The sequence below is a fragment of the Protopterus annectens genome, chromosome 2.part0 (assembly GCF_019279795.1).
Source record: "Protopterus annectens isolate FY-2018-M chromosome 2.part0, PAN1.0, whole genome shotgun sequence".
NCBI classification, from domain to species: domain Eukaryota; kingdom Metazoa; phylum Chordata; order Ceratodontiformes; family Protopteridae; genus Protopterus; species Protopterus annectens.
In genome coordinates this window covers 715,478,949-715,506,143 of record NC_056728.1, presented here as the reverse complement: position 1 = coordinate 715,506,143, position 27,195 = coordinate 715,478,949, and the positions used below count along the sequence as shown (strand labels likewise).

The following is a 27,195-nucleotide window of genomic DNA, read 5'->3' as shown; positions in this document are numbered from 1 at the left end:
CAATTACCTTGTCATTTGCAAAAATAATCATTCCTGTCCCCATCTTGGGCTGTCGTGCCAGTGTCAGACTCTTGTTTTAGCGTATATAAACATAAGTCAGAAAATAACGTTGTCAATGGAGAACCTTAAAAATCAATGAACCGTTTTTCATTTGTTCCTGGTATTACTACATTAATTCAGACACTACTGTCATGCAAAATGTTCCCAAATCCGACTAGATTTATTAGGATTGTATTAGTAGATCTGACTGCTTATTTATTTATTTATTTTAAATTTGCATGCTGATAAATAACACTGATACAGGACCATTTTCAGACTCAGCCTGGGAGCCTATAACTCAAAGCAAAGCAGTAAACTTTTACAATAAATCATGCAGATACATAAAGAATTGAAGAATGCAGCTGACCAAGAGGAAGGGAAGAGGAAATAGTGCTGTATAAGAAGAAAGGTACAGGAGATGAATTAGAATACAAAGACAGTGAAATGATGGAGTCTGTTATTGAAGAATTGTTTTAAAATAATTGCACTAAATGTTAAAGACTTAGAGAGGAATGGTAGAGAAAGCATGTAATAAAAAAGAGGGACACAGGTGTTGGTGATGACAAAAAGTATGTACAGCTTGAAGCATGTCTGCATGCATCAGTTGAAATGTGTAATACAGCTCTGTGTCTTTAAGAACTTCCTATTTATATAATTCATTGACTTTGGTGTGCCAGTTATACAGTTGTACAGTTGGAGAAGATGAAGCTGTTAGATGCCTTTCTGCTCTACTAACATTTTCTGGCTTATTAAAGTTACAGTTTTACTTTAAGTGCTGGAGTCCAGGGCTATTTCTAGCAACTCTGAATACATTGACTGGGTAATAAGAGATGTCCATCATGACATTATGTCACAAAAAATTATGCTTATGAGACCAGAACATGACAAACAGTGGAATAGACTTCATAAAGCTCAGAGTAAAGTAGAACATTTGCTTTCTCCTCACAATAGGTGTTTTATCCCCAAGTCATTTCACTAATTATCAACTCACTGGAGCCATTTAACTTTGTCATGTTATTTGCCTGGTCATCATTGAGGGAAAGATTCCCAAGTTTCTGCCTTGTAGCTGAATTGGTTAGAGAAAGTAAAGAAATGCAGATAAGCTATTCATTCATGAAAGCATGTTTTCACATATGTGTTCAAGCTGAGGGAGAGTTAGGTGAAGCAGCTATCAGGTGCTTACGTAAACTGTCTGAAAATTGTGGGTTTGACGACAGAAGATGAGCAAATTAGAGACAGGATAGGGACTGGGCTTGCTAATAATGAGGTGTCTCTAAAGTTACAGCCAGAAATTACTTTAACTTTGGCAAAGGCGATTCAGATTGTCAGGGAAGCTGAACTATTAAGGAAGCAAAGTGCTAAAATTAGCACAGCAAATGGTATGTGTTAATTAAAACCCAAAGAAAATAACAAACTCAGTAAAAAGCGTGATACTGGTCAAAGTAAGCCTGTACATGAAAAGCAGAGTGAATACAAGCATGGCAAACACATGGGATGTGACATTCACATTCTGGGACAGTGCACTGTGCTGCAGGTGCAAAGGCTTTAAGAAATGCAGCAAGGTGGGGCATTCTGTAGTTGTTTTAAAACTAAGCTAGAAAAGCAAGCAACCACTGTGAATAAGACTAAGGAAAATGAACATGAAAACATTTTTCTTGGGTTCAGTGACTAGTACGTCAAACATTGAATTAGACCTGCAACTCCTGTGGTAGTTTAATCTGAAATTTCAACAATACCGGAAAATTTTATAATGATAAAAACAATAAATAAACAGACAAACAAACTAAATATTAAGTAGAGAAAAATAAAGAAACAGAACCACAAAATATAGCTGTTCTTTGAAATGTGTACTTCTGAAATTAAAAACCACATAAGTGCTTTCATCTTTGCAAGACAACTTCATCAGACTGTAATAAACACATCAAATAAAACTTGTAATGTTTAATCTTCAAAAGTAATACGGCAGCTGAGGTTACAGTAGTATCATGTGTTACTGAAGCATCTCTAAGTGTCAGCAGTTGCATCAATCAGACATGAAATATATAGCGCTGCAAGCAGATAGGAAACAATCCTAGCAATTTCTAAGTGTAAAGGACACATGTATGAATTCTGTAAGGTTCATTCATAAATAATTTGCTCAGTAGAACTGAAGCATATGATTGCCAGAAAAGATGTAATTAACAAATAGGTGAAGATGGTCTGCTTAACCATGAGACACTGAAGACAGAATTAAAGAATGATGCAGTCCCATATGCTTTCACAAAACCCAGAAAGACTAGCTTTTCCAATACTCTCTAAAGCAGAAGCAGATTTTAAATGTATGCAATCTCTGAGTGAGGCTGAAAATGTAACGGAAATGTGTGAAGATATGTATTCATGGTCCAAATGTTTAAAAGTAATGGCAGTATATTATGTTTTGACTTGAAAAAGGTAAGTGATGCTTTTGCGAGAGAGAGGTTTATTCTACCTGCCATACTGGACATCGCACCTAAGCTGGTTGATGCCACAATCTTCTCCATATGAGACATTTCAATTTGTTTTGGTAAATACCAACAGTGAAAGACAGTCAAATGCTAACAATCTTTACTATTCTGTTTTGAAAGACTGCCATTTGGCATATCTTCATCACCAGAAATATTTCAACCTCAGATGAGCAATCTTTGAAACAGCATGAAGGAATTGCTGTTATCATGCATTATTTGCTAATGTTTGATCTGGATAAAGTAATATATGACAAGAAACTGGTGGCAGTACTCTAAATCATTAGAGATTCAGGTATGAAGCTGAATAGAGACAAATGCTTTTTCACAAACTCTGACGTGCAATATTTCAGTCACAGCAGAAGTGCCCATTGAATCAAACCAGACAAAAGCAAGGTCAGGCATAGCACAGACTAAAAAGTCCAGTTTGTGTAATTGAACTACATCAGGCTTGATAAATGTTTTGGCCTAATTTCTACCAAATCTGTCCACAGTACTTTGTCCACTGACAGATTTATTAAAGAAATATGTGACTTAGCCATGAATGTCAATTCCAAGTGTTCAGCTAAGTTAAACCAAAGACTGTTGTCTGTTCCAGTGTTCACCTACTATGATGCCACAACCCCCCCCCCCGCAACATAGATCAATGTCAGCCTCCATACAGTTTTGTACCAAATGAAAGGAGAACAACTAAAGTCATTCCTCTGTATAAGGGAGGACCTTCCACAGACCAAGTCAGGTACAGGCTCACAAGTCTGACCAGCCTCATATGCAAAGCCATGGAAAAATGTAACACGGGGCTAATCAATAAGGACATAAGGAATCTCCAAACACTCGACCTGTCTCAGTTTAGATGTGACAAAGGCAGGCCATGCTTACTTCACCTGGTGAATTTTTTTGAAAAGGTCACAAAAACAATGAATGAAGGCATAACACTACACACTGCCTACATTAACCTGGCCAAAGCTTTTGGCACAATCTCCCATTCAAGCCCAGTAGAAAAGCTAAATATACTTGGAATAAACCCGTACATCACACATTAAATTTCTAACTGGCTCACAGAGAAGTATGCAGGAGATCAGAATAGGGGAGCTACCTCCAGAAAAAGACCAGTCACAATTGGAGTCTCCCAGGGTTCAGTGCTTGAACCTCTCCTATTTGGTATCTACTTCTGAAGTAAAAGCCAATACCAAAGGATAAGTTTGCAGATGACTGCAAGCAAAGAGCAGTCATTGAATCCCTAAATGAGTTAGCCATCTTACAGGTGTGTTTGTTCATAGGTTAGTACTAGGCTAACTGTCCTTGCAAGCCATTGTAAGCCTAGCCAATTATCCCTTGGGAGGCTCAAATCCTGCACCTTGTCTTTGCAAGGCAAACACTTTTACCATTAGGCCACCCCCCCCCAACCCCGAACAAATAACTGGTGCCAAAATTATGGATTGAATCTAAATGCCAAAATGCATTAGCATATCCTTTGGGAAGTCATCTACCCCAGGGAAGTACTACATTGATATATACCCCTAAAAGTTGACCAGGTTGTTTGGGATTTGGGATCTTATGTGGACAAGTAACCAAACTTTCAACCGATGGGTCTACTGTTGTAAGAAAGTCATTTACATTATACAGCTTATAAGTAAAGGGATTGTGTCAAGGTCTAGATATGTTATTGTCCCCCTTAACTCAGAGGCCAGTCTTTGTGTATAATGCCCACTTTGTCATATAAATATCCAGATACATGCAGCAGCTGAAACACCCATGAAGATACTTTACTAAAAGAATACAAAGCCAAAACAATATGTCCTACATGGACTGACCCAAAGCCCTGTCACTATGCTTAGTATCCTATAGACTGCTAAGAAGTGACCTGTGTCTGGCATAAAAGGCATTCTTCGACCCATTACTGATGGACTTACTGCATATCAGCAAGCCAAATGGCATCAAAAGTACTCTGTCTAGGGATGTTAACCTTCTCTGCAACATCAACAGAGTGGTCTGGAGTGAAAGGTATATATTGCAGTGGATACCACTGCTCTGGTACAGACTCCCCATGCAAGTAAAACAAAGCTCATCCCTGTCCATATTCAAGCACAACTTGGATCTATGGACAGGTAATAAAACATTTATTCCAGGATTGCTCCCTTACTACTAATGGGTAAAGACAGCTCCTAAATCCTTTATCTCATTCATGGGTCCCCTCAAATTATCTATGGCATGAGCCCAGTTATTCTCACTAGGGTAATATATCATTATTGACTATGGGTTGGGTAAGGCCAGTCTAACACCAATATAGTCAGTTAATTAGAACTCCTAAATTGAAACTGGCTAGGATTAAAATGGCCTGCAAGGACAGCTAGCTTAATACTTAACCTATCAAACTATAAAACTGTCAGTTTTGAGTGTTGATGGCAAAAGCTGTGACCTAAGTGCTACCTTCTTTTAGGTGGATTGACAAGTGTTGAAACTGAGTGCATAGTACTCCAAAATGCTTACTGATGGGGACCCGAGATATGCTCAATTGGAAAATTGGTGTATTGCATGTGTGGGCATATGAGAACTCAAGTTATCCACTGGTTCCACTAATGAATTCCTATGATTTGGACATTCTCTCATCCAGATGCCAAAGGTTTCTTATGAGTCTGAGGTATTTTAATATCAAAGCAGTTAATTATGACCAGCAAGTTATCTAGAAACCCAATACTGGCCAGGCACAATCTAATACCAAAGAAGATGTTAATGCATATATACAGAAGATAACGTCAAATTGACTGGTGACTACAAAAGGCTAAAAAAATGGAAACAGGTCAGTAAATGTGACAATGAGTCTTTAAGTATGTAAGAGATGTACGGCCTAACTATTCAATGTAGTGAAGGCAACTAATGAACAAATACTACACCATCAGACTACAACTGTCTGAATATGATGGTTTGCTATTGAACCAAGGCAGAATTGTACACTCTTCATAACATGGAGAAGTTTTGAAACAAATCAAGGACACCAAAATCTTGCTAAGTGTTGTGAAAGAGCCAAGATGCCTGCATTGCGGCACAGTACAAACAAGCTTATTGTAAAGCATGTGCCATGATACCAGTTTTGCATCATACACAAACCACCTTAGATAAAAGGTTAATAATGGCAACTGAAGGCAACAGACTATATATATGCTGGTTTTCAAAGCCTATAGAAAACATAAGAGATACAGATGAATGTAGATTCATTGTACAGAACTAGAAACAGTTGCACATCTTAGTGATGGTTGTGATATAAGTATAGCTGAGGTGTTCAAGCTAGGAATGATGCAGTCCTTAGACAATAAAGCATTCTACTTTCTTCAAAGGCTCTATCACAACCCCCTACATGAGATAAACATAGAACTCTTGAATCCAAAATGTGTTCTGGAAATTCACAGATTGTCTACAACTTGAATGTCATAAATATGAATGAGGTTATTTCTAATGCTGTCCAGAATGTACCACAGAAAAACAATGGACAAAGAAGAAAATGCTTTAATCATGTGTCTAATTTCTTCACACATTACTGTCTTGTGAGAATAACTTGAAAAGGTCAAGAAGTCTGACTACCTGAATATGGATTAGATAAATCTCCATGCACTACAAAGAATTATGATCAGATTTACAAATGCACTGAACTATTATGTGTGCCCGACATGGATGCAAAAATTCATGTCTCGTGCTTTGCTTTTGAGATGAATTTGTTGGATTCCACATCTCAAACACATAATATATATATATATATATATATATATATATATATATATATATATACACACACACACACACATATATATATATATATATATATATATATATTATGATTGTAGACTCACTCATAATCCTCTATGTAGAGCATGGGTTGCCATGATTATGCTTCAATATAAGAATAAAGGCAAGTGATTTAAGCACTACTCTGGCATGAGACCCAGTATTAACAACACTTAGAATGGTGCTTAACAACCGAGTGCAGCTGCATGCAAGGGCAGATAGATGACCAATTTTTTTATTTTTTTTGCATATCAGTATAATTGCACATTACTTGTGAATTTCTTAACTACCTCCAATGCTGCTATTGAAAGTAACTTTTTATCATTAGTTTGTAAAAAGCTTTAAAATTAGTTTCTGAATTGCATTCAAGAATATTAAAAATAAGAGTATTATGATCAAGTTTCATTTCATAACCACATTATTATATGTTGAAGACATGGATGCTAACAAATTCACCTTAACAGCAAGGTGTACTACTCCATGTACTACTGGTTACAAGAAAAAAACAAGCAAAAAACACACAAAGATGTTAAAGCATTTAGTGAGCACTATTAGACAGTGGCAGAACACCTATCAGCTTATTTTTAGCATTTGTGGGTAGACCAAAGGATCAAAACAAGGCAAAGTTTGTAATACTGTTCTAATTCACTTGAAATATTAATAGAAGGATGGGTTTTGCTTTCATATGCATTGCTGAAAACAGGTATAAAACTCTTGTTTTTGTCAGTTTGACTGAATGTACTTCTCAATAATTTGCCAGACAACAAGTTTATGAGTGAAAGGGCATTTTGAGAGGTATGCACACCCAGACAAAAACAAAGCTAATTCTACTTTTGCTGTTGTTGTTCAGATGCAGGTACTATTGGTACTTAGTGCCTAGTGAACGACCTGATATCAACAACAATTGTTAAGCACCTTTTTAAGTGCTGTTAATATTGGAGCTCATGCTGGAGTAGCACTTAACTAGCTTGTCTTTTCCCATATGTTGGGCATAATCATGATGACCCATGCACTACATAGAGGATTATGATCGGGTCAACAATCATAAATTATACATTAAGTGCTCAAGGCAAGGACGCCAACAAATTCACTAAGCAAAGCACAAGAGGTAAATCTTGGTATCCTATCAGGAACATATAGTAGTTCTGTTTCATTGGACACCTGATCATAATTCTTTGCCATGCATGGAAATGTATCTACTCCATGTTCTACTAGTTAGTGAAAAGTAAGTTACCAAAAAAAAAAAAAAAAAAAAAAAGAAAGAAAGAAAAAAACATGATGGGTTGTGATGGCTTTGAAAACTGGTAAAGCAGTGGGGAGTGGTTGATGTCCTTGCTTATTGCCTGTGTAAGGGAAGATGTCTGTATTGTGAATTGAAGCAATGTCATTTCATTTCCTGCTGCTGCTATTTATTGGGCACCATTGCCTGATTAAGTGTCAGACTCAATGTTAACAGTGGACAGGGGGTTCCTTAACATTTCTTAAGCACCCCTCAAAGCATTGTTAAGGTCAGGTCTTGCGATAGAGTAGCACTGAACCAGGATGTAATTTAACCATTTTTGAACATAATAATGCTGCTCATGCACTACATATAGGTTCAACATTAGGCCAATCTGCACCAGGTTTTAGATATAGCTCTCTCTTTTATTTTTTGAAAATATGATGATCAAATGTATGTACAGCTTTAAACATGCACACATGTACCTGTGGATATATACTAGATCTGGATTATTAAGAATTGCCTACTGAGTATGATGGTCCAATTGTGCAGCTGGAGAAGAAAGATTAAGCTGTTCTTTGCCTTCTGCTATGTTGCCATTTTGTTTGTTATTAAAGTTGCACTTTTACTGAGAATGATGCTCTTTGGTTCTGCACTTAGCAACTCAGAACCAGATGATTGGGTAGCCAGGGGTATGCATAACAATGTTTATAGTGGGCAATTTTTTTGAGTGAAGATATACATGTAGCAGCCTTAGTGAGGTGTTGAAAAGAGATTAGGGTTTCTTTGTAGTTGTTAAGTCTTTCCATGTTAAGAGGAAAGGATTCCCCTAGCTTTGCTGCAAGGACAGAGACGCTTTGATCACTCTGGTGAAATGTAATAGAAGTAGTGCATAGAGATGGGTCACTGAATGGTATTGGTTTGAGCTGGTAATGTGTTTGTGCTATTGAGAATCTGCTAAGAAGAAAGAGTAAGAATTTCATTTTTGTTACTGAATATGAGGGATTCTGGAAGAATATCATATCTTTGTTGGATTGAAGTCATCTAGCTGTTATCAGGATAGGACTATGATGTTCTTTGACAGGATCTAGGGTGACAAAGTGAAACATTTTATTAGCTATTGTTAGAACTGAGGATTGTTTTTTTCTGAGAGACAGTTGCTGTAAGTGTGAGAACACCCTCACATGCCTATGTTACTTCTGTCTTTCTGTGACAGGAAATGTGAGATTGTTCTAGCACAAGAAAGAGATGCATTTATTTTAAAGTTATTTTTCACATGGAATTTAAAGTCAAGTTTTTGATTAAAGCCATATTCCTAGGAAGTAGAAATAGTTGTATTGGAGGTGTTGTTTTCCTTTATAGTTATGTGCCAGTCAGAAGGTGAAGCCTGAGTTTATGAGGGGTGCCAGAAGACATTGCTTTAATTTTTGCAGCATTTAATTTGAGACAATCACTTTCTAGTCAGGAACTTAAAGTGGAGAGCTCTTACTCCAGCAAACTTTTACTAGATTAGTAGTTTTGGACTAGTTATGAAGAGAGCCTTGTCATAAGCATAAAGCATCAAAGAACTGTGGGAGAGTTTGTAAGGAATCTGGTTGCTAAAGAGAAGAGGAGTGGGGTGAGTACTGAGTGTTTGTGAACTCATCATTTGAGTTCTGTGTATTCTGATTTTAAGGAACCAATTCTAACACGACATTGCTTTTTTTAGAGGTAGACCTTGATCCCTTTGGTAGCTGTATTGCTAAAACCAGCTGTCAGGAGGGCCTTGAGGAGAAGAAATTGGTGCACTAAATCAAAATCATTGTTTAATTATGCAAAGAACTCTTGCAAGGTTATTTTTGTTCATGTTTAGTACAATATGAATGGAAAGAGGTTAGAAGTGTTGTCCTGGTGCTCCTAACAGCCCACATCCAGTGTCGATGTATTGAAATCTTGAAGTATTTTTGCAGGTAAGTTGCTATTTGTGAGCAAGCCAGTTTTTCTAATACCTCACCTGGTGTAGCAAGTACTGAGATTGATAAGATGCCAGATTGGTATTTGGGTTGCGGGTACTTTTGAATGGCTGTGATTCAAGCATTTTCCAATGCTGAAAGTGCTAGGGCTTTGTAAAGAAGACTAAGTGTTTTAATGGTTGAATTCAGTGCTCTATCATACGTAACTAAACCAGGGATGTGAAATATTATCACCCTGATGGACATCACACAGAATTTTTTTCTTGTAGTACTTTTATTGTCTTAGATTTGATGTAGTGAAAGTAAAACATCGGACTGCATAGAGGGCGGATCTTCTGTTTGGTAAAAGCTGCAAGAAGTGAATGAGTGAAAACAGGAGATATAGATATTTAGTAGGTCTTGGGGGTAGAAGAGAGATGTGTTGATATACATAGACTTTGTGGTATCTGGGATGTTTTTTGATTTTCTATCCATTATATTGCTAATATTTGTCCAGAACAGTTTTTTTTTGCCTTGGCAAGCAATGATGATTGTTCTTGTTTTGTTATCCGTCCCTTAAAGGCACGAGGAAATTTTAAGGTTAAAGCTGGTATGCAATAAACTAAGTATTTTTAATCCAGTCTAATATAACACACGTGAATAACATTCAAACATTACCTTCACCACTTGTCAAGCATGCACAGGCTGCAGGAAGAACCTTTTTAGATCATACGTTTCATATATTTTCAACTTTGTGCATTTAATAGCAGCAGCACTTAAGTACCATGTAATATAAGACAAGGTTATTCTTGGAAATAAAACTCTGAATGTGATCAATTTAAATGTAACTTATAACCTCAGCAGAAAAAAAATAATTCCCTTCAATAATTATGGATGAAACATAAGAACAGGAATGTAAAAACTTTGTAAAGAGAGGTGTCAAGACTGTTTCCAGATTAAACAAAATGCACAGATGGGGCTTTGCATACCATGCCCAAATAAATATCAGTGACACATTTGCAAATAAAATGTGACAAGACAGCCACGTAACTCAGAATTCTGCATCAGAGGGCTCTCACGTGATAGTTAACTTTTCCAGTGATGGCCTGACCTGTGCTTGATTTCATAAGGTGCTAACTAGACAAGAATCTAGAAGAATACATCACTGTTGTATTGTTCACAAGAACGGCATAGTGCATGATGTTTATTTCAGCCATTGGTGTATAAGTTGAATTACTGCCACTTTAAAATGATATTTGTCAGACATCCACTAAGAAGCATTTTGTAAACTGCTTCTCCTTCTGCGTGGTATGCAGTCTGCCGAGCATCACACACATGTATAGAAAACGTATTACTGTCAAAATGACTGTATAGTACTCTTTTGGTCACATACTTAGTAAATGAAAGATGTTCAGCTGGTATAGCTCAGATTTGCATTTATAGTGATATACAACATGATGTATTTCACAAGAAAAGCAAGTAGAATAACAAAGTCAAGGCAGATAGCTTACAGATGTTCTAATTTAAGAAAAGGTACAATCTTCTAATGCTTGTGATTCATGGAAAATCTGAGCAAGCTGAAAGGTCATTTCCAGGGTGTAATTTAATCTTTATTATGTGCTAGTTAAAATGTGGCAAGAGAAGCAAACTGCAGATAGATTTATACTGTACACAGTAGGTAGCATCTAAGGAAACTCTAGGGATCTAAATGCAAAGATGTGCATTTCTAAAATATAAAGTATAACAGTAAGTGAAAAACAATCTTAGAGGTAGTTTTAATGTAAAACAAGAACTGGAATACTTATTATAGAAAATATGAAATGTAAATATTAATGTAATGATCTTTCCTTAGCAGTTTGTGTTTTTCTGCTGTAAAAAGTTTAACTTTTGAACAGTAGTACAGCTAATGTCCACTTATGAAAATAATATTCCATTCTGAGGCTTGTATAGCTAATCATATAGTAATCCTTTTCATAATGGGGTCACTGTGATGACAATTTGGTGAACAAGTAAAATCAGACTGTATATCAGATATGGCGGGCTTGTATCTACTTAGTAAGAAGTGGTCAGGGATGAGGTAACACAATATTTGTTCAAAACCTGACAGTCCATCGGCTTCATTTACTGGGTTTTATATCTTTTTCTCCAAAGTCTCTACAACGTTTGAGCCACACATACTCTGTTTAGTCATTCATTCCTTCCTTATCCTAGCAACCAAGGACACTGGGGAGATTGCAGTGAGACAAAAGAGCTGTGGCTATCATTCTACAGGGACCAGGGAGGGTCCATTTTTACTTATTAAACTTGTTCCTGGTAGCTTTATGTGTGTGCTGCCAGAGGAGTGCATGCAGTGCCTCCCCACTCAGATGTATATATGTGTCTACACCCATGACAACATCCACCACACTACTCAGAAATCCAGATCTCAGTTCATGGTAGCCTTAATGTAGCCATCAGGTATCAATAGTGCAGTACATCTGGCTGCCTCCTTGTCCACAAGACAGGTAAGCTGGCAGTAATATCTAACACCCTCTTCTTGATCAGTTCCTCTATCATCCAGGTTGTGAGTCAGTCTCAGGTTGCTATGGTGACAATCAAAGCTTTATGTCTCTGTGCTATAGAGCCAGCTACTGTCTGAGTTGTGACTCAAACATTATCTATGTATAAATAGGAGTTACAGGACATCTGAAATAATAGTGTTCAAAAGAAGCATAAACTAGTGATTTCATTTAAAAAAAAAGTGCTCATTTAACAATATAAATATATTTGGGCAACGGAGTAAGCCTTATATTATATTTGCATCAGACTATTGCAACACTGGGGTGGCCACGGTGGTGCAGTGGTTAGCATTGTCGCCTCACAGCAAGAAGTTCTCTGGTTCGATCCTCGGCTGGGGTGCCTTCTGTGTGGAGTCTGCATGTCCTCCCTGTTGTTGTGTGGGTTTCCTCCGGGTGCTCCGGTTTCCTCCCACATCCCAAATACATGCTGTAGGTGGATTGGACACTCTAAATTGGCCCTAGGTGTGAGTGTGTGTGTGTGTGTGCCTTCTGTGGAAGGTTGGGCACCTGGCTGGCAACTCAACACTGTAAAACTCCACTGCCAATCATAAGCGGACAGGTGATCCGCTGTGGCAGCCCCTAACTGGGAAAAAGCCGAAAGAAGAAGACTATTGCAACACTGGCACTGTAAAGTAGGCTTCTAACCTGTCCATCTCCTCTCAGACAAATATCAGTAGTCTACCTTCTGTCAGCACAGTATCGCCTCCTTGAGGAAACCAGTCACTTGAGGAAAGTTATAAGTAAAACAAAAGACTAGAACCCTCAGAAAAAAAAATGTCAGTAAGCAACCAGTGTCAAGTTGCATAGAACCTTTCCCATAGGTAGTTCAACTATTTTAGGAAAGTACTGTGGCAAACAAAAGAATACATTCCATATTCAGATTTGTTTTTTTTTTTTTTTTTTTTGATTAAGGGCTCCATTGCATATGGCAACAGACATTCTAATAACCAGATATTATAACACCATAGAATGAATAATGGTTCAATAGTTAGAAGCTCTTAGTCCCTGCATCAGGGACGAAGGTTCAGTCCTTACCTCAGGAGTTTGCAAGTTCAACCTGTGTCTATGTGGGTTTTTAGATTTTCTCTGGCACTTTCATTCCCGCCTTCATCCCAATATGCTGGTTGATTGACTACTTACAACTGCATTATGTTCACACACACACACACACACACACACACACACACACACACACACACACACACACACACACACAAACTGGATGCCCTAAATTGGCCATAGATGTGTGTGTGTGTGTGTGTGTGTGTGTGTGTGTGTGTGTGAACTGCAACAGGGTTAGTCACCTGGTGGTGTGAACATTGGCTCTACATGATTGTCAGTGTTGAGGGGACACCCTGCCACCATGTACAAAAATGGAAAAAAGGAGTTGTGGGTAGATGGATGGATGTGTATTTGTGTTTGTGTGCATATCAATGTGGGTGGGTCTGAAGATTAATCTGAAGGTTTACATCTGGAGCTTCAAATGATTGGCTCCCATGCAGAATCATAGGCATCTTTGGGATCTCCCAGCTATTTCTATGTGGAAGTAGGTGTCCTTCTGATCAGACAGGCACATCCAATTACTGTTTGCTAAGTCTGGAGGCCAAACGTTTGGGAATACAGAGACAAGCTTTGAGGATGACAAGACTGAGTCTGCTGAGATCTAATATGAATCTGTATACCTTTGTTTTCTTTGACACTAAAACAGATTTGGAATAGCATCAGAGACCTTGCTGACTGACTGGAAACCCCTGGATTGCTTTTTTAATTTCTCCAAATCTTTTGGATTTCTAATGCCATGATGGGAATGGACCCCATTCTTAAGTCAAAGTATGATTAAATTTCATGAAATTAGTATTGTTTCAATCTTTGATGTCAGCCAGAAGTTGCAGCACTCGCAATGTGCCCAGTAATGACTCCTGCAATTTGTATGGAGTTACATGTATCGGTAACATGTCTAAATATGATTGTAGATTCTTTTTTATAAGACCTGTTGCTCCTACTACTATTGGAACCGTCTGGGTATCTTTCTACCATATTGACCTTTTTTTTTTTGCCTGCAAATTCTGATATTTTGTGACTTTGTGTCTCTCTGTACACAAGACACTGTAGTCACTGGGACAACTATATTTATGCAGTTTCCACATTTCTTGCCTTCTCACCTGATCTTTCATCTTATATTCTTTCTTTTGTTTTTTGCCACATCAGTTGCTGCCTGATTTTTATCTACTTCTGGTTTAACTTCCATTCCCGCTTGATGCCAATATGCTTCTGCTAGATCAAGATGGGAAGTTATCTTAGATTTATTCTCCTCATGTTTCAAAACTTTCACTATGTTTGGGTCATGTGAGGTCAGCAGATATGTATGCAGTCCCACAATTGCAGATCTTTACATGTAATCAATTTCAAGGAGGCCCATACCTCCTACGGAATGGGGAATATATAATCTTGGTATGCACTGATTTTTATAAATCATTTGATATGCATGAACCATCTTTATTGTTTTCCTGTCTAATCTATCAAACACTTTTTAGGGCCAGACAATCACTCCAAAACTGTAGGAAGGGCCAATTGGTTTATAGCTTGAACTTTTCTCCTAGATGTCAACACACTGTTTTCAGGATTAATTTAAGACTTCTAAAATATACCTTACTAAGTTTTATTCACATTTTTTCATGTTCTCTTGTTTATCCTTCATCAATTCCCAAATATGTATACACTCCCTCTTGCTAAAGTTCTTTTATATCATATTCTTGTCCCAAACTGATGTTTTTCTGGTGTTGTAGTTTTCCTGCTTTAAAGGTTGCTTTTGCATGTTTATCAAGACCAAATGACATTCTTATATCATCTGAAAAAGTTTTGATTAGTTGCAGCTGTGCTTTCAGTTCCTCATCTGTTGAACTGTGCAGTTTTAAATAATTGACAAAGAGAAGATAAGAAGTCGTTACACTTTATTGCTTTCTGGGAGCCAAATTATAGCCATGACCTAATCTGTTAAGCTGACATCTTAACAAGTTATGGGCAAGGCAAAAGAGCAGCGGTGACAGAGTCACCCTGTTATATCCCCCTTTGGATTTTTATCCCTGGAATAATAATTTGTCCTTTATCATAACTTACTAAGTGGTTTGCTATTGATTCATGGTCACCTTTAGGTAGTTTATCAGTGCAGGGTGTATCTTATATACTTGTAACTACACTTTTATCTTTTTATGTGGGATACTGTCAAATGCTTTTTTGTAGTCTGTCCATGCCATACTTAGATTCTCCCCATTCATTGACTGGTTATGTACAGTATGACTTTAACAACAAATGATCCTTTTTCCATATGACTTTCTTCTATTACCCTTTTGTTCTATTGCCCTAATGAAGTTTTCTTCTAAACAACTATAAATTCCAGTGTATAGTTTATGCATCGTCGGAAGGCATGTTATTGGTCAATAGTTTTTAGGGTAGCTTGCAGGTTCACTTTTAAGAAGGAGCATTGCTTTTTATGTTGTTAGCCAGGCTGGTGTCTGTTTGGGGTACCATATAAAAATAGTTCTTACTCGTGGCTAAATCTTCATGCAAAGATGTTAATACTTTTAACCAGAAGTTAGATACTGCATCTGGGCCTGGGATTTTCTAATCAGAGGCTTTTCTTAACTATGTTTCAAGCTCTCTAGCCGTTACTTCATCCCATTCCATATCCTGTACATTTGAACTTCTTATTCTTTCTTTTACTTCTTCTATCCATTTAGCATCTTTGTTATGTTCCACAGGCTCTTCATAAATATTTCTCCAAAATGTATCTATTTTTTCTTTTTTGGTGGTCTTTCAATTCCTTTTACCTTGTTTCCTAATTCTCTATAAAACTTTTTTTGGATCATCAATAAATTGCTTATTTTGTACTTCTCCTGTATATTTATTTGTGTATCTTCTAAGTTTTTCTGCCTGTGCTGATATTTTTAGTTTATTATTTGGGATAGTGCATGATAAATCCTGATCTGTTATAATACTGTGCATTGCTTTTATCACGTCTATCTTTCTGAGTATTTTTGTTGATCTGTTCCCTCTTCTATACTCTTCTAACAGTGACACTTCTTGTCTTAATTGTTTTATAGTTTTCTCTATTCGAGACTTCCATGATGACATTTGATTTCACCCCATCCTTTCCCTTACTATCCTGTGTTCTTGTGGTAGGATTTTCTGTTATTAATTTGACTGAACAATAATGTATCCTATTTACTTCTGTTATGTTGCATGAATCTCTATGGACAATCCTAATTGCTGTGTTCATTTGTTTTATCAAACTTCTAACTTTTTGGGTTTTATTGACCTTATGCAGTCTATTTCTTTCATTGATCTTAAAGTGTCTATCCATCTTTATTAAATCAATCAACTCTTCTCTTAGATCCTTTTCTTCTAAACTGAGGGCACATTCTTTGTTTCCAATTTCTTGTGGGCATTCTATAGAAAGTTCAAGAGCTTTGTCCTGTGCCATGTTGTCTTCAGTTTCACCCTGTGTCATCCATTGCTTTTTCATATGGGAAATCACTGGCCTATCACTCCCCGACATTGACTGCGTCAGAGTTGCCACAGTTTCCCATTCGTTCCCTTGCTGTATAGCTCCACCTGAACCTATTGGTTTCTTATGGGAGGCTCCAAAGTATCTTCATATATCAACTGATTAGTTGCTTCCTGCTCCACTGGCTTCTCCTTAATTTGGGTGTCTATTGCTCTATCCTGTTGTGTTGTTATCCGAGTTAAATTTTCTACACTAAGTATTTCACTTTGCAGGTAACCCATAACCTCAGTTTCTATTTCTTTAACTTCTCCATTACTAATCCTCTTTTATACTTTTCCTCTTTGCTTTCTTATTTTTTGTATTGTGAATTTTTATCTGGATGTCTTTGCTGGAATTTCTCTTAAAATATCTTTGGTGCTGCGCTTTATACATTAATTACTTTTGCTTTCTACTTTGCATAAATATTGTACCATATTAAATCTGTCTTTCCCATGTCTGTAGGTGGATTGGACACTCTAAATTGGCCCTAGGTGTGAGTGTGTGTGTGTGTGTGCCTTCTGTGGAAGGTTGGGTGCCGGGCTGGCAACTCGACACTATTAAACTCCACTGCCAATCATGAGCAGACAGGTGTTCCACTGTGGTGACCCCTAACCGGGAAAAAGCCAAAAGAAGAAGACTATTGCAACACTGTCACTGTAAAGTAGGCTTCTAACCTGTCCATCTCCTCTCAGACAAATATCAGTAGTCAACCTTCTGTCAGCACAGTATTGCCTCCTTGAGGAAACCAGTCACTTGAGGAAAGTTATAAGTAAAACAAAAGACTAGTACCCTCAGAAAAAAAAAATGTCAGTAGACAACCAGTGTCAAGTTGCATAGAACCTTTCCCATAGGTAGTTCAACTATTTTAGGAAAGTACTGTGGCAAACAAAAGAATACATTCCATATTCAGATTTGTTTTTTTTTTTTTTTTTTATTAAGGGCTCCATTGCATATGGCAACAGACATTCTAATAACCAGATATTATAACACCATAGAATGAATAATGGTTCAATAGTTAGAAGCTCTTAGTCCCTGCACCAGGGACGAAGGTTCAGTCCTTACCTCAGGAGTTTGCAAGTTCAACCTGTGTCTATGTGGGTTTTTAGATTTTCTCTGGCACTTTCATTCCCGCCTTCATCCCAATATGTTGGTTGATTGACTACTTACAACTGCATTATGTTCACACACACACACACACACACACACACACACAGACACAGACACACATACACGCACACATACACAAACTGGATGCCCTAAATTGGCCATAGATGTGTGTGTGTGTGTGTGTGTGTGTGTGTGTGTGTGTGTGTGTGAACTGCAACAGGGTTAGTCACCTGGTGGTGTGAACATTGGCTCTACATGATTGTCAGTGTTGAAGGGACACCCTGCCCCCATGTACAAAAATGGAAAAAAGGAGTTGTGGGTAGATGGATGGATGTGTATTTGTGTTTGTGTGCATATCAATGTGGGTGGGTATGAAGATTAATCTGAAGGTTTACATCTGGAGCTTCAAATGATTGGCTCCCATGCAGAATCATAGGCATCTATGGGATCTCCCAGCTATTTCTATGTGGAAGTAGGTGTCCTTCTGATCAGACAGGCACATCCAATTACTGTTTGCTAAATCTGGAAGCCAAACATTTGGGAATACAGAGGCAAGCTTTGAGGATGACAAGACTGAGTCTGCTGAGATCTAATATGAATCTGTATACCTTTGTTTTCTTTGACACTAAAACAGATTTGGAATAGCATCAGAGACCTTGCTGACTGACTGGAAACCCCTGGATTGCTTTTTTAATTTCTCCAAATCTTTTGGATTTCTAATGCCATGATAGAAATGGACCCCATTCTTAAGTCAAAGTATGATTAAATTTCATGAAATTAGTATTGTTTCAATCTTTGATGTCAGCCAGAAGTTGTAGCACTCGCAATGTGTCCAGTAATGACTCCTGCAATTTGTATGGAGTTCCATGTATCGGTAACATGTCTAAATAGGATTGTAGATTCTTTTTTATAAGACCTGTTGCTCCTGCTACTATTGGAACTGTCTGGGTATCTTTCTTCCATATTGACCTTTTTTTTGCCTGCAAATTCTGATATTTTGTGACTTTGTGTCTCTCTGTACACAAGACACTGTAGTCACTGGGTCAACTATATTTATGCAGTTTCCACATTTCTTGCCTTCTCACCTGATCCTTCATCTTATATTCTTTCTTTTGTTTTTTGCCACATCAGTTGCTGTCTGATTTTTATCTACTTCTGGTTTAACTTCCATTCCCGCTTGATGCCAATATGCTTCTGCTAGATCAAGATGGGAAGTCATCTTAGATTTATTCTCCTCATGTTTCAAAACTTTCACTATGTTTGGGTCATGTGAGGTCAGCAGATATGTATGCAGTCCTACAATTGCAGATCTTTACATGTAATCAATTTCAAGGAGGCCCATACCTCCTTCGGAATGGGGAATATATAATCATGGTATGCACTGATTTTTATAAATCATTTGATATGCATGAACCATCTTTATTGTTTTCCTGTCTAATCTATCAAACACTTTTTAGGGTCAGACAATCACTCCAAAACTGTAGGAAGGGCCAATTGGTTTATAGCTTGAACTTTTCTCCTAGATGTCAACACTGTTTTCAGGATTAATTTAAGACTTCTAAAATATACCTTACTAAGTTTTATTCACATTTGTTCATGTTCTCTTGTTTATCTTCATCAATTCCCAAATATTTATACACTCCCTCTTGCTCAAGTTCTTTTATATCACATTCTTGTCCCAAACTGATGTTTTTCTAGTGTTGTAGTTTTCCTGCTTTAAAGGTTGCTTTTGCATGTTTATCAAGACCAAATGACATTCTTATATCATCTGAAAAAGGTTTGATTAGTTGCAGCTGTGCTTTCAGTTCATCTGTTGAACTGTACAGTTTTAAATAATTGACAAAGAGAAGATAAGAAGTCGTTACACTTTATTGCTTCTGGGAGCCAAATTATAGCCATGACCTAATCTGTTAAGCTGACATCTTAACAAGTTAAGGGCAAGGCAAAAGAGCAGTGGTGACAGAGTCACCCTGTTATATCCCCCTTTGGATTTTTATCCCTGGAATAATAATTTGTCCTTTATCATAACTTACTAAGTGGTTTGCTATTGATTCATGGTCACCTTTAGGTAGTTTATCAGTGTAGGGTGTATCTTATATACTTGTAACCACTCTTTTATCTTTTTATGTGGGATACTGTCAAATGCTTTTTTGTAGTCTGTCCATGCCATACTTAGATTCTCCCCCATTCATTGACTGGTTATGTACAGTATGACTTTAACAACAAATGATCCTTTTTCCATATGACTTTCTTTTATTACCCTTTTGTTCTATTGCCCTAATGAAGTTTTCTTCTAAACAACTATAAATTCCAGTGTATAGTTTATGCATTGTCGGAAGGCATGTTATTGGTCAATAGTTTTTAGGGTAGCTTGCAGGTTCACTTTTAAGAAGGAACATTGCTTTTTATGTTGTTAGCCAGGCTGGTGTCTGTTTCGGGTGCCATATAAAAATAGTTCTTACTCGTGGCTAAATCTTCATGCAAAGATGTTAATACTTTTAACCAGAAGTTAGATACTGCATCTGGGCCTGGGATTTTCTAGTTAGAGGCTTTTCTTAACTATGTTTCAAGCTCTCTAGCCGTTACTTCATCCCATTCCATATCCTGTACATTTGAACTTCTTATTCTTTCTTTTACTTCTTCTATCCATTTAGCATCTTTGTTATGTTCCACAGGCTCTTCATAAATATTTCTCCAAAATGTATCTATTTCTTCTTTTTTGGTGGTCTTTCAATTCCTTTTACCTTGTTTCCTAATTCTCTATAAAACTTTTTTGGATCATCAATAAATTGCATATTTTGTACTTCTCCTGTATATTTATCTGTGTATCTTCTAAGTTTTTCTGCCTGTACTGATATTTTTAGTTTATTATTTGGGATAGTGCATGATAAATCCTGATCTGTTATAATACTGTGCATTGATTTTATCACGTCTATCTTTCTGAGTATTTTTGTTGATCTGTTGCCTCTTCTATACTCTTCTAACAGTGACACTTCTTGTCTTAATTGTTTTATAGTTTTCTCTATTCGAGACTTCCATGATGACATTTGATTTCACCCCATCCTTTCCCTTACTATCCTGTGTTCTTGTGGTAGGATTTTCTGTTATTAATTTGACTGAACAATAATGTATCCTATTTACTTCTGTTATGTTGCATGAATCTCTATGGACAATCCTAATTACTGTGTTCATTTGTTTTATCAAACTTCTAACTTTTGGGGTTTTATTGACCTTATGCAGTCTATTTCTTTCATTGATCTTAATGTGTCTATCCATCTTTATTAAATAAATCAACTCTTCTCTTAGATCCTTTTCTTCTAAACTGAGGGCACATTCTTTGTTTCCAATTTCTTGTGGGCATTCTATAGAAAGTTCAAGAGCTTCGTCCTGTGCCATGTTGTCTTCAGTTTTACCCTGTGTCATCCATTGCTTTTTCATATGGGAAATCACTGGCCTATCACTCGCCAACATTGACTGCGTCAGAGTTGCCACAGTTTCCCATTCGTTCCCTTGCTGTATAGCTCCACCTGAACCTATTGGTTTCTTGTGGGAGGCTCCAAAGTATCTTCATATATCAACTGATTAGTTGCTTCCTGCTCCACTGGCTTCTCCTTAATTTGGGTGTCTATTGCTCTATCCTGTTGTGTTGTTATCCGAGTTAAATTTTCTACACTAAGTATTTCACTTTGCAGGTAACCCATAACCTCAGTTTCTATTTCTTTAACTTCTCCATTACTAATCCTCTTTTATACTTTTCCTCTTTGCTTTCTTATTTTTTGTATTGTGAATTTTTATCTGGATGTCTTTGCTGGAATTTCTCTTAAAATATCTTTGGTGCTGCTCTTTATACATTAATTACTTTTGCTTTCTTCTTTGCATAAATATTGTACCATCTTAAATCTGTCTTTCCCATGTCTGTATTTCTTCTTCAGATGTCTCCTGATTCTCTTGTTTCTCCTTAGTTTGGGGACCAGTTATTCTGTCATGCTGTGATATGACTTGTGTTAGACTTTCTACACTGAATCCTTCACTTTGCAAATATTCCATAACTTCAGCTTCTATTTTTTTAATTTCGATTTGCCTAATCTTCTGTTCTACATTCCCACTTTGTGATATTATATTTTTTGATTGTGAAATTTTCCATATCTTGATGCCTTTGCCTATATCTCTCTTCAGATATATTTGGGACTGCCTTTTTTGTGTTGATTAATTTGGCTTTCTCCTTTGCATAAATATTGCACCATATCAAACCACTTTTTCTTTCCATTGTCCATATTTCTTTTTTATACCCTTTAAACATCTCTAAATTCTGTTCTTTCAATTTTCACACTTCCTCATTTGCTTCTTTTTTCAAACAGCACAACACGTCTTGGTCTATATTGGTATATATAGTGTTTCTGTTGATCTGTTGTATTAATGAACACAATATTTTGAAGCTTCTGACAGTTTTTCTTGTGGAAGCATTTTTCTTTCCTCTAATTTCTCTCTTAATCTTTTTATATATCTTTTATCTGGAAGTTATGGGCTTTTTGCATAATAGTAACAATATATAATTTTTTTATTGTCCTCGATAGTCCACTCTATTATCTGTATGCCTCTTTATTGGCCTATCAGTTTTTGTGGATTTTTGTGGACTGCTACTTCCTTCTACAGCAGGGGGGTGGGGGGTATCCTTTCTCTGTGATGTTCGCCTCTGGGCTAGTAATCAAGAAGCCTGAATCTTCACCACTGACACCAGTGAGGGACATTCACTTGGAAGAAAATAGATAACACAATATTTATAGATGCAGTTTTCTGCATCAAGCACAATTTCCCTTAAGAGCACATAGGGAACACACTCAGTCCAGGGCCTGGGTTTCCCTCCCTCTCTCAATCTCCAGAACCCCAGTAAGATCCACACTGACACATCTGTAGTGTGGAGTCCTCAGCTGAGTATCCAGGCAAAGACCTTCTCCAATTTCTCTGTGAAACCAGTGTTCTGTGTCCCTGCTCCAAGTAGCTGACATACACACTCTTTGAGATTTGAGTTCACACACACACACACACACACACACACACACACACACACACACACACACACACCTGGGAAAGGCTGGCACAGATCTACTAGCTATGGTCTCCTGCCCAGACTATAAGTTAGTTACTGACATTCAGACATTCTAAAGCCAACTACTCCAAGGCTCTTATAAGGGTACCCAATTATACTAATTGAAATTAATATTAATATAAATGGTAGTGTTTGACAAATGTGGCAAGGCTGTCAGGAGTGGCCACAGTGTAACTAAATAAATATAAGTACTCTCAAAGGTTAAAATAGTTTATAGAGGATCAGTAACAATGAACATTTAAAATATATTTAATAATAAATACTAAAAGAACATGAAAATACTAAATATCTATTTACAATAAACACCAGAGTTTTAATCACAGGAAATATTAAAATAACAGACATTAATAGGTTCATAGGTTCATAGGTCAGTACTAGGCTATTGGCCCTAGGGCCTATATAAGCCTAGCCAAATGGTACTCTGGCTTTTGCCACCCACGAAAATAATTTTCCTGTGCCCCTGTCAAGCAGAGCCACAGAAGTGATCACTGGGTGAATTTCCTATCTCCCATCCAATCATCAAGATTTTTCTTGAAGAGTGCTAATGAGGAGCTTTATTTGATGCAGATAGGTAGTTTCTTCCAGAGTATGGGAAGTTTCTGGGACAGGAATCTATCCCTCCAGCATGTTATGTTTATTGTGGTGACAAGGTTTAGGTCCCTAGAGCGTGTAGCTCAGAAGGATTGGGATTTCTTTAAGTGGAGCGTGTTCAACAGTTCTGGGTTTGACATAGCTTTATATGTTAGGCAGAGATTACCTTTGAATAGATTAACATAGATATAGAAAAACAGTACTTAACTAATCTTACTGTATTTTCCTCTCTGGTCTAAAGAATTACTTTTCCCTGTTTACTTACTAAAGCAAGGCAAGTTGAAGTATGTGAGAGATCCTTCTATATCAGTTCCAAAAAAACTGCCCTGAGACTTCAGTTTCATCTGGTATTAAAACATAATTTCAGTCCTGGATTACAGAATGACATCCCATACATCTGGTCATCTGACTTCTGGTTCCCATACTACCCCCCTTTACTAGAAACTGAACCAGAATCTCACACATATGCGTTACCATACGTACAGACAGAGCTTTTCTAAGATGTGTTATAGCATCCGGAAGCCATAAAACCATTTCAGCACTTCCATCCTTCCAGGGTAGCAATTAGGACAATTACAACAGGATTCCTAGTCCTCGTTTTCACAGATATTTTGCCTCTGGCTGCAATGAGACCTGTGAAATACAATCTTTATGGCCTAAGTTAAGTAATTTAATTTCAGGATATTTTTCTTAAAAGTTACCTGGGGCTGAGCTTAACCTCTTCTCTTCCAGTATCCTCTGTTACAGTATTACTTTCAACAGTTATAATATAGGTTCATAGGTTCATAGGTGTGTACTAAGCAAATGGCCCTGGAGTCTTTACAAGCCTAGCCCATAGAAGTGCCCTGGCCTCGTGCCACCCGATGTTAGTTCCCAGTGCCTCTATCAAGTAGAGCACTGGAGTGATCACTGGGGTGAACTTTCTATTTCCCATTCACTCATCAATATTTCTCTTGAAGAGCGACAGTGAGGTGCTCTGCTTGACATGTATGGGAAGTCTATTCCAGAGCATGGGCAGTCTGTGGGTTATGAACCTGTCCCTCCAGCATGTTCTGTTGATTGTGGTAATGAGGTTGAGGTCTCTGGAGTGTGTGGTGCAGAGGGATTGGGATTTCTTTAGATGTAGCATCTCTAACAGAGCTGGGTCAGACATGGCTTTGTAAGGCAAACAGAGATTGTCTCTTAGAAGAAGATATGAGACAGAGAATAGCTGGAGTTTTTTAAGTCTGTCAATGTACAACATGTTTTTAAGGCCTAGGATCCTCTTCATGACGTATGTTTGTGGCCTTTCCAGCTGTTGCACATGTCTAGTAAGATACATGCCAAATGGGGCATTATACTCAATGATTGGCCTAATGAGGGAAGAATAGAGAGAGATGAAGCCCTCTTTCTTCCTGGATGCAAAACCCTTGGTAATGAGATGTGCCACATAGGACTTTCTGACCACAGTGACAATGTGGTGATAGAAGGCAAGGTTGCTGTCAACCTGTGTCCCAAGATCTCTTATAATGTCTTCAGTGTTCAGTGGACTATCATCAATGTGGTAATTAGTGGGAACTGAGTTTTTCCCAAAGGGGATGACCCCTCATTTTTTGGCATTAAGCTTAAGGCCATGGTTTTGACACCAGTCATTGATCTCAGTGAGGCCTCCCTGTAGGATGTCTACATCACTTGGGGAGTTAATAATGGCTCCCAGCTTGCAGTCGTCTGCGAACTTGGTCAGCCAGAGTCCCTCCGTGTTGGCCTGGACTTCTGAGAAGTAGATGCCAAACAGAAGAGGACCCAGGACTGATCCCTGTGTGACTCCACTTGTGACTCATCGGCAGTCTGACTTGGGAGTCACCTACTTTCACACTGTGGGTTCTATCTGTGAGCTAATTTGCATCCCACCTAGTGATATAGGAGTTGATGAGAGGTTTGGTGAGTTTATCAATAATTCCTGAGTGGGGAATGGTATCAAAAGCCTTGGCCAGATTGAGGTAGGTTGTATGAACTGCCTTCCCTCATCCACAGCTCTGGTGACTGACTCAAAGAAGTCAACCAGGTTGAGCAGGCATGATCCACCTTTCACAAAACCAAATTGCGTAGGATCTAGAGTTTGGAGATTCCCTATATCCTTGTTAACTAGGTCCATGATGATGCGCTCCATCCCATTACATATCAGACTTGTCAGGCTAATGGGGCAATAATTCCAAGGGTCTGTAGTTGCTACACCTGTATGAACAGGGATGACTGTAGCAGTGTGCCATTCAGTAGGGACAAAGCCTGAGGTGAGGCTGTGATTGAACAGGGCACACAGAAGTGGTGCATTTCACTTTTTAGTTCATATAGAACACATCCAGGGATATTGTCAGGTCCCATGGAAGCTGTATTCTTGGCCTTGGACAATGTAGCTTTAACCTATGCCACAGTAATGATGGGTGCCTGGCATTCCTCTGGTATTGTGATTGATCCTTTAGGGGGGAGAGAGAGGTAAAGTTGCCACTGAATCAGTTGGCCAGTATGTTGGCAATATCTGTTAGCTCAGTAAAGGAGATACCATTGTGCAGTGCAAACCTGGGTACCGCCGTGGAGATTTTTGATACAACTATAGAAGGATTTGTGGTTGTTTTTAATGTCTGCCACAATTCTGCCTTCATAGCTGGCTTTAGAGGTTTTGATGAGAGATCTCAATTTTTTGTTGAGGCTAATAAGGGAGTTTTCCAGTCTTGAGACTTCACATTTTTCTGCAACAGATTCTTCCTTCTGTTATAGAGTTTATTAATGGCAGGGGACCACCACATTGGCTTCCTTTTTTTGGAGGAGAGCATCTTAGTTCTGTTGGGTATGGCTAGTTCCATGCGTTTATGTACTTATTCATACAGTGCATTGGTGTATGATTTGCCAGTCATGCATCTATTTTTCATTGACATGGATGCTGTGAGGTTAGCCACCTCTGTTTTTAGGAGCCCTAAGTCAGCCTTGGAGAAGATTTTCATGGTGGTTACCTTTGCGGGGGATGTGGGTGAGATGTGGATTTCCATGGTGATTAGTTTGTGGTCGGATCTAACCAGGGAGGAATTGACAATTGGTGAAGAGCAACAGTTGCCCGTGTTAGTAATAACCAGGTCAAGGATGTTGCATCCTCTAGTGGGGGTAAGAATGAGCTGGTCCAGGGCATTTGAATTGATGAAGTCCAGGAAGTGTTGGGCCAGTGTATTGGTGTATGAGTAGTTTTCCCGACTGATGGAGGGGTAGTTGAAATCACCTATTATGAGAGTTTTGAGTTGGACCCTAATATTTTCCAGAGTGCTTAGGAAAGTAGAGTGAGAGTCTTGGGACATGGTTAGGGACCTATAGCAGGCTATGACCTGAATCACCATCTTACCATGACAAACAGGTACATTTATTTTTTCTGTCCATCAGGACACACACTTGGTACATTTCTAATGCAAGCAGCTTTACAAATACATTCCTCAACACAAGCATCTGTACAAATCAGTTTGATATACAAATGACATATAATTCTTTAAAAAACTCCAGCTAGCCATGAGACATATGTTATGCATTCACTGCCCTACTTCTCCTGGCATAGCTGGCAATAACTCACATCATCACATGCTCTTTTTCAGGAGCTTTTATATATCCTTTCCTGTCCATGTTTCTAATCAGGTCAGCTATCTGGCAAAAGTTGGAGTGTAAACTGGGATGGTATGCAAAAGGGATTCCATAATATTCAGAGACTATCTCTCAGTCCCCAGTTGGGTAAGCTTCATATATTTTGTAATACAGAGTTAGAGCTGTCCCAGGACAATCTGTAATTAGAGGCAGTCAGGAGAAGAGTCAGGGCGTTCTTAACTT

The 27,195-nt window shown here is 37.9% G+C and overlaps 1 protein-coding gene across 1 annotated transcript in view; it reads right to left on the bottom strand.

The window, feature by feature from the left end:
* Nucleotides 1–27,195, bottom strand: part of MUSK (muscle associated receptor tyrosine kinase) — a 1,728,668-nt gene that overhangs the window by 416,448 nt on the left and 1,285,025 nt on the right. The window lies entirely within an intron of this gene.